At 46.9% G+C, this 8,609-nt stretch overlaps 1 pseudogene; it reads left to right on the top strand.

Moving 5' to 3' along the window:
• The first annotated feature begins 5,513 nt into the window (after positions 1–5,513).
• LOC146172294 (uncharacterized) lies at positions 5,514–6,215 on the top strand (annotated as a pseudogene).
• The last annotated feature ends 2,394 nt before the right edge of the window (positions 6,216–8,609 follow it).

The raw sequence follows: 8,609 nt of genomic DNA, 5'->3' as shown, positions 1-8,609 counted from the left end.
GATCTGAGCTCACCTCAACGCCGTACTCTTGCGCATATTTTTCTATCCTTATCGCCTATGTATGACTTTTCTCAAAGAAATGGACCAACCTCTCACTCTGGGTCTCGGATCCATCATACCATCGACACTGGTTCAGCTCGTCCCATCCGTCAAAAGCCACATCACGTGTCCCCATCTGAGCGCAGAGTCATTCATGAGCAAATGGAGGACATGCTACGGAAGAAGGTGGTACAGGAGCCATCGAACCCTCCATCTCGTGCCCAAGAAAAACAGTTCATGGCGATTTTGAGTGAATTATCAACGTCCTAACTCTCTTAAGAAAAAGGGAGTCTATCCTCTCCCTCTCTCTGGTGCGTCATATTTTTCCTGTCTCGACATCAGATCTGGCGACTGGCTAATTCCAGTGGGCCCTTTGGACAAGGAAAAGACGGCATTTGTCACGCCAGATGGCCTTTTTGAGGTTAATGTTATGTCATTCGGGCTTTTCAATGTGCCGACCACATTTGAACGATTTATTGACACAGTTCTGCGTGGCTTAAAATGGGACATTTGTCTGTGCTATCTTGACGATGTCGTCATATTTGGGGAAATCCTTCCGAGAGCAAAATTACCGTCTAGTCCGCGTCTTGAAATGTGTGCATAATGGCGCACTGTTTCTGAACTCAAAAAAGTACCGCTTTGGAGAGTACCGATTTGTAAAGACCACCCTCCGAAAACGACGTTGAACGAGCTGCTCATTTTTACCTTCATGTCCCAAATATTATATTCTTACTTTGACGTCACTACATGTGATGTCGGCGTCTTGTCGCCCTGTTCGTCCACACCGATCGTCCCTTTTGGTTGCAATCCGTCTGGTTTGTCTGTGTGCGCCGCTTCAAGGTTTCACTGTCTGCGAGCAAAACAAATGTCGAGCAGCAGACGCAGCCAGCAGGCGCGCTGAAGAGGGTGACGACGCGCCATCGTCGACTCGGTTTTACCGTCACTGCTGGGCGGCTGGGCCGCTTGCAATACGACGGGGGTGACGCGCGACGGAGAGCGTCTAGTGACATGGTCTAACAAAATAAAATCATTCGCCGTAGACAACAATGGAATCGCGCGCCAAGACTACACCATGCCTTTTCTATGGTGACTGTCGCTCTGTTACAGTGACAGCACCAGCATTACAAACGAACAGACATAAAATACGACTCCTGGTTCGGCATTCGGTAAGGCTTAAGGTTCACCTTCAATCCCCTCTTCAGGATAGGCAACCTGTTCACATTTCGTTGTCTACTTTTTAGCGTGCAGTTGCAATAGTAAAATCACGTTGAAAAATCATCAAGGGTGCCCTCAGGAATGGCTGCTCGCCGAGCCTGTTTATTTCGTGAGTATGCGTCTCTTCAGCGCGGTTACCTATGTGTGATTAGAGCTCTAGTCTGACTATCCCTCCTCGTTGGTACGCTGAGCGCCCCTTGGACTGTGATCCGTCTGGTGAGTCGGGGTGCGCTACGCCGTGCTTCAGATGGTACTGGGATAAAAAAAAAGAAGGCATCCAAGCTATAAAATCAGGAAGCAAGGCGTAGCGTGAAAGAGGTCTACGATGAGCAATCACCGACTTCAATCCCTCAACAGTGACAGGGCACTACGGCGTCCCCAAAACAGCAGGCTGATGCCTGACGGAAGGTCTATAGCGACACCGTCTATAAAAGTACATCATGATCTGCCCTTGCTAACAATGAAGTTGTGTTCCCTTCCTACGACAAGCCTTCCTAAAGACACTCGCTTTTCTAATCATTGCCAATTATGGCGCGAAGGTTTTGTCACTGCCGATGAAATAAGGCTTGAGTTGAAGCATAGGCATTTGTGACTTCTACATAAGGCATCATCATCATCATAATCATCATCATCAGCCTGACTATGCGCACTGCAGGGCGAAGGCCCCTCCAATATTTTTCACTTAACCTGGTTCTGTGCTAGCTGCATCCACTTGACCCCCGCCATAAGGTATAATGTAACCCAAATAGTAGCCCCAAATAATAACAAAGTTCTGTGCTATATATTCTAGCAATCCCATTGTCTTTCTCCACCACCAGTTGGTTCTCCAAGGTGTACGCATACCCCGCGAAAGGGAATGGGCGAATCGTTACCCAAACGGACCCGCGTATTTCATTTGTGCATTATGATTTTTCGGAAAGGGGCGAGTATTGCCTAGAATTGGATGCCTGCTGCTTTCGAGCGTCTCTTTTTTTTTTCTAGCACTTCACTTTCGAAGAGACACACAAAAATTTGAGAGTTGATTTTTAATCCTTTTTTAGTTTTTTTGTGTGAGGTTTATGCACAAAAAAAAAGAGCGCTATCCACTGCGGCCAACTCTCATAAGCAGTGGGCAAATTTAAAATATCCCATCCTCTTTCACTCCCCTTCGCAACAGGCATCCAGCGATGTTGGGGCGTTGGCCAGACAAAGGGCAGACGTGCATTCCTGCTACGCCTACTTAACGCTCTCTTCAGGTTTCGAGCCACTGATTGGAGCGTCTCGTTGGGCAGCAACATCTCGAGACTGCTCGACAGCCAATGGGCGTGTGGCCATGTGATCCAGTAGCCTCGGACCGGGTGACGTCTGCAGACGCAAGATGAGCAACGGAAACGATCGTGCTACAGACCGGATGACAGAAAGTGATCTGCCCCAGGAAACAATGGGCGCATGTACAGCACGTGGCTGCCGAGCATCACGCTATCGCTACGGTTGCAAGAACTGCCTTTATGGGATTTTTCCATTGGTGACCACGACTTCTCTCAAAAGATGGCGCAGTCAGGCTGTCGAGGCAAGGTTTTTTCATGAAAAAAAAATAATTATGTAAAATGTAGTTGGTTGCTCTCAAACGTCACAATTCCACTATGAAGCAAAATACCTACGCTTCTCAACTTACCTTTGCACTAACGTAACTAACTATTCTAAAGAATTTATGGAAGGAGTTCCTGGGACTTCAGATTGACTACTTACGTCCTCTGCGCGTTTGATTGCGCTGGCACAAAACCCCCAGCAAATTCGAACTAAGGAAAAATAAAGCAAGTGCTTGTTTGCAGGCTGAAATAGGCTCAATTTCGCTATGCTTCCTGTGAAGCTCATGTCGATTGCATGAAAGCCTGGCCATAGACAAGCACGTTTCGAGATAGCAGCAAAAGAGAAAATGTGACTACCGCCACATTTTGAGATTTTGTTAGGTGCGGCTCCATTGCTGCTAACGTGTTTGACACGCTTGTATCTATAGTCCTCTCTATAATTATAATCGTCACGCGGGCAATTGTACAGCCAGCCAGAGTCAGCTTACCTTCATTTTGTTTCTGCAAATGAGCCTAAATCAATTCCTATTATTCGGAATATCCAGTATTATTTTATACCCAGTGGCCACAGACGAGATCGACCTCTCGAATAACAAAGAAAATTTCGCAGTTCTACAAACCTTGAAATTACCACTCCTAAACACTATATAACCGGTTCTAGTGTCATTTCTACAGGCATAAAATCAGTATAATTTTTTTTTTTTTCACTTCACAAAGGAGATATGTGGAATTGTGGTGCGTGGAATTGAATAAAGAAATAAAACGAATACAAGAATACTACCTCGTGGCTTAAATGTTTTGGAAAAAACTTGTTGCGAAACAGGGCCACTTTACAACAAGACGGCTTTAAAGCTACGTTACTCAGAAATTTTGACGTCGGCATTTTCGCAGGCGGTTGGACCTGTCAGCGTTGGTGTTGTAAAAATTCAAGGTCACGGCGCCTGCAGGATGCACTTATATGGCCGAGCCCTGATTTTTTTTATAGTTTTTTTGACCTCACAATATCACAAGATATGAGAGGGTTGGGAGGAGCTGCCAACTCGGGTGGCTCATTTGTGGGGGGAAGGTGGAACAAGAATCGACCTTCCAATGCTCTCGGAGTCAGCCACGCTACTCCTAAGCCGCGCAGGAACGTTCGTAAGGTTTGGTAAAAGCGGGCTTTATATGTCACGTGGTAGCCTACGCTAGCGCGTCCAGGCATGACAGTAATGTAAATACTGTAATGAGATTGGTGTCATTTCTTTACTTTTTCTGGTATGTTTATTATAATGAATTAGTTTTCAGGTTTAGTAATTTGGTAAAAAACGAATCACATTAGGGCAGTAATTTTGCAGCCAGAAAATTATTTGCCCTCGTAATTACATTTACTAAAATACATCTTTTCTCCGTCAATGCGGAACAACCTACGTGCTGCACGGCCCCCCGAAAGCAAGAACGAAGCACGGAAGGCTTGTGCCAGCGTTAAGGATATGTAACACGGGAAAGAAATGGGTTGATCTGCGTGTCTGAAACCGCCGAGGGACCGTCGAAGGGGCAGATAGCGCAGGTCGAGGTTCGAAGCTTGTCGGGAGCATCAGCGGCACTCACTGTGTGGAAACTGTGATGACTGGTTACACTCATCCTCACGGGGCGAACGGTTGAAGGAGCCGGCAGAAATGCCCATGGAGCGAACATTTTACCTGATTTTAGAAGAAACCATAACGCATTCATGTATTGTAATAGAACTTGCGTCGGTGGCTTTAAACAGTGCACACAGCACTGAGTAGCAAATCCGTTGAATTCCCCTCTCGTTTCTGGTTTGGGAGCAATGAAAAGGGGCAAGAGTGTCACCACGTTAGTTTTGATTGTTTTGTTGCCACTGGCGCTCTCTATAAGAAAGGAGAGGGTGGAATATTTATCTGGGACGGAACTTGGCGGGGAGGCCGAAGAAATGTGCGCATCGGGGCATCTGGAGAGGGGTTGTAGCTTCATTTACGCAGTCTTCTTAGCTTGTTCGTATGTATGCAAACTCGAATGTAACACGAGAGTAATTTCATCACCTTGTGCAAATAATTATAATGCAGTGTGTGATAACGCAGCACGTCGGCTAAAACGCCGCCATGTAAATATGTCGTGACGATCGCTGCATCCGGCTGATGTGACGTCACACCTGAGTATATATATATATATATATGTATATATATATATATATATATATATATATATATATATATATATATATATATATATATATATATATATATATATATGGATGCCAGCACTGAATAAAGCATTTCACTCCCTGGCATGACTCGCGGCTGACGTTACAACAACTGGCGACGGGGCGATCTACGCACCTGCGTAGGCAACGGCCGACAGCGGATGGAGCCAGCTAGCGAGTGACGGACGGAAGCAAGCCGACAGCGAGCTAGCGAGTGAGCTGGAGAAGGACGAACGGAAGCAAGCGAGCGGTGCCTTCGATCACCATTCCAGGAGGAGAAGCATCGCCTTGACTTTCGTTCAGCGTTCCAGGAAAAGGGAACGACGTAGTACGTGCTCTCAGTGTACGACTACCGCCTGCAGACGCTCAAAGATACTTGACCTTCGTTCAGCGTTCCAGGAGGACAGCATCGCCCAAAGCGGCCATAAGGAACGCCAACAGCATTCTCCGGAGAAAACGGAGGAGTACCGAACTTCTGTGCTGCTTTAAAGATGCCGTCAGTGGGGAAGATGTAAGGATTCGACCCCAAAATGCAAAACTTCGAGTCGTACTTAGAGCGCTTTGAGCATTTTTTAACGGCAAATGAGATAGCCAACGAAACGCGTCTCTCAGTCTTCTTGACAGTAATAGGCCCACAGACTTTTGAAGTACTAAGAAATATCACAGTACCGGCATCGCCGGGAGAAAAGTCATATGAAGAAGTGAAGGGTCTCCTGAAAGAGCACTACAGCCCCAAAAGTTCGGTCATAGTGGAGCGGTGCAAGTTTAATCGACGCGTGCAACATGATGGTGTAATCACCGAAGGGTTCATTGTGAAACTTAAACACTCAGCCAGGAAGTGCGACTACGGCGACTTCTTACAAGGCGCCCTCCGAGACAGGCTGGTTGAAGGCACACAGGATGAAGAGACTCAGCGTGCTCTATTCGCGAAACGAGACTTGACATTTCAAAACGCATGCAAAATCACCCTTGATAAAGAACTAGCGGTGCGAGACATTGCGCAAATCCGGTCAAGGGAACAAGACGCATCAGTGCACGTAGTGAAAGGTCGACAGAATCCCGAGCCGAGGCAAGCTAAGCCCAAGAGAAGGCACGGCCGCAAGAGCGAGAAGTGTGAAAGATGCGGCAGCTGGGACACTCATCGGAAGTTTGTTGGGACAAAAGCTCGGTTAGTCATGAGTGTTCAAAAGTAGGCCACTTGAGAAAACTCTGCCAGTGTGTTAGGGCAAAAGCTAAAAGCATGCACTTGCTTGAATGTCCCGACGAAGAATCTGAGCATGAAGTGTACCATTTGGGATACTCAAACCAATCATGTTACGAAGTGGGCGTTAACACTGAGGGGCACCCCTTCAATATGCAAATTGATACGGGAACAGACGTTAAAATCGTGTCAGACATGTGTACCAGTCCCACTTTTCGCACGTAAGATGCGAGCCATGAAAATGTCGCTTCGCACTTCTACTGCGGAACAGATGCAACTTAAAGGGCAGTGAGACGTGGCTGTTCAGTACAAGGGTCAGAGCATGACGTTACCTGTCATTGTTGTAAAGGACAAGGCAAAGAGGTTACCAGCGCTACTTGGCCGAAATTGGCTGCAACGGCTCAAAATTGAGTGCTTGGAAATTGCACAGGTGGCACTCGAAGACAGAGTGTCGGTTCTAAAACAGAAGTACCCTTCGGTGTTCTGTGAGAAATTAAGAACAATACAGAAGTTCCAAGCAAAAATTGTTTTTCCAGTATTTTGCTGCGCTAGAACTGTACCTTTTGCACTGCAGAAAAAGGTTGAGCAAAAACTGTTGGAGCAAGTCGAAACAGGCATGCTGCTGCCAGTAATGCGCAGCGACTGGGCTACACCGTTAGTCAGTCTTAAAATAAGATGGCAGTATCAGGTCATGTGGGGACTATAAGATAACCGTAAACCCCTCATTGAAAACAGATCATTACCCGCTACCCAGACCCGAGGATTTGTACCCTGCTTTGGCAGGAGGAAAGGTATTTTTTATTCTAGACTTTTCTTCGGCGTACCAGCAATTGCCGCTAACTCCAGAGTCTCGACCATTTTTGACAGTAAACACTATAGTCTGGGGTTGTTTGAATTTCAGCGCCTACCTTACGGTGTGGCGAGTGCGACCGGCAATATTCCAGTCCGTGATGGACGAAGTGCTTCACGGCATCCCACACATAGGATGTTACATCGATGACGTGATCGTGTCTGGGCAGGATATAGCAGACTGCCAAAAGACACTGGATCGTGTCTTACAGCGTTTTAGTGAATATAATATCACACTCAATCTGGCTAAATGCCTCTTCTTTCAGAAGGCAGTCACGTACTTGGGTCACAGGGTAACCGAAAAAGGCATTTACTCTACGGACGCAAAGAAAAAGGCAATCTTGGAAGCACCGGAGCCGACCACCGTCACAGAGCTTAAAGCTTATTTGGGCATGTGGAAGTTTAATTCCGAAATTCTGAAGAACGCCTCCACTGTCACAGAGCCGCTTTACCGGCTTTTGAAAAAAGATACGAAATGGCCGTGGACGAAAGAATGCAGCGATGCGTTTAAGGATACGAAAACACTGCTGACCAGCAGCAAGGTGCTGGCATTCTATGACGTCAAGAAACCGCTTGCAATCCTTTGCGATGCATGATCATGTGGCGTAGGAGCGGTTATCTTTCACGAGATAGCTGAGGGTGACGAGAAGCCAATGACGTTTGCGTCGCGTACGCTTACAGAAGTAGAGAAAAAGTAGGCCCAATGTAAGCGCGAGGCTTTGGCCTTAATTTTTGGACTAAAGAAGTTTCATAGATACCTGTATGGCCTAGAATTCACCATATACACAAATCACCAGCCGCTGTTTGGTATATTAAGGCACGATAGACGCATTGCGATTCTGGCGGCTGCACGTATGCAGCGCCTGGCCGTAATACTTGCAGCTTACAGGTCAAAGCTGAAGTTTAAGAAGGGAAAGAATGCATAAGTGACAGATGCGTTCTCGAGGCTGCCCCAGCCGGTACCCGTGAAAGACGAGACATCCGAATGCCTATCAGTATTTCAATGCCTTCTGCTCACAGCTGAAGAGATTTCAAAGACCTTAAAGCGAAGCTTAACACTCATCCGAGTGGCAGACTTCACATTGAACGGGTGGCCTAGACAATATGCAGATGATTTGAAAGCATACTATGTTCGCCGTGACGAGTTAACGATGGAACAGGGTTGCGTGACGTGGGGTATGAGAGTTGTATTCCCAGAACAGCTGAGGGAACGCGTGTTAACTATGCTACACGAAGAGCATGCCTGCCGCATGAAAATGCTCGCGAGAAGTTTTGTCTGGTGGCCCGGGTTAGACGCGAAAATTGAACAGTACGTGCGGAGATGCAAAATCTGCCAAGCAGTTCAGCCCGGTTCCTCTTCACCCATGGCCATATCCTGAGCAATGTTGGTCACGCGTCCATGTGGACTTCGCACAGAAAAAAAAGACCGTGTTCCTTGTACTCGTAGACTCGTTCTCAAAATGGTTTGAAGTGTGGCCAATGTCGTCAACCTCGGCCGGAAAAACCATTGAGAAGCTTAGGGGGCTTTTGCTACTTA

Source organism: Amblyomma maculatum, unplaced genomic scaffold, assembly GCF_055883805.1.
Source record: "Amblyomma maculatum isolate TAMU_Amacu unplaced genomic scaffold, ASM5588380v1 scaffold_13, whole genome shotgun sequence".
NCBI lineage: Eukaryota > Metazoa > Arthropoda > Arachnida > Ixodida > Ixodidae > Amblyomma > Amblyomma maculatum.
Note: the sequence above shows the minus strand (reverse complement) of the source record. Positions and strands in the feature narration are given on the sequence as shown.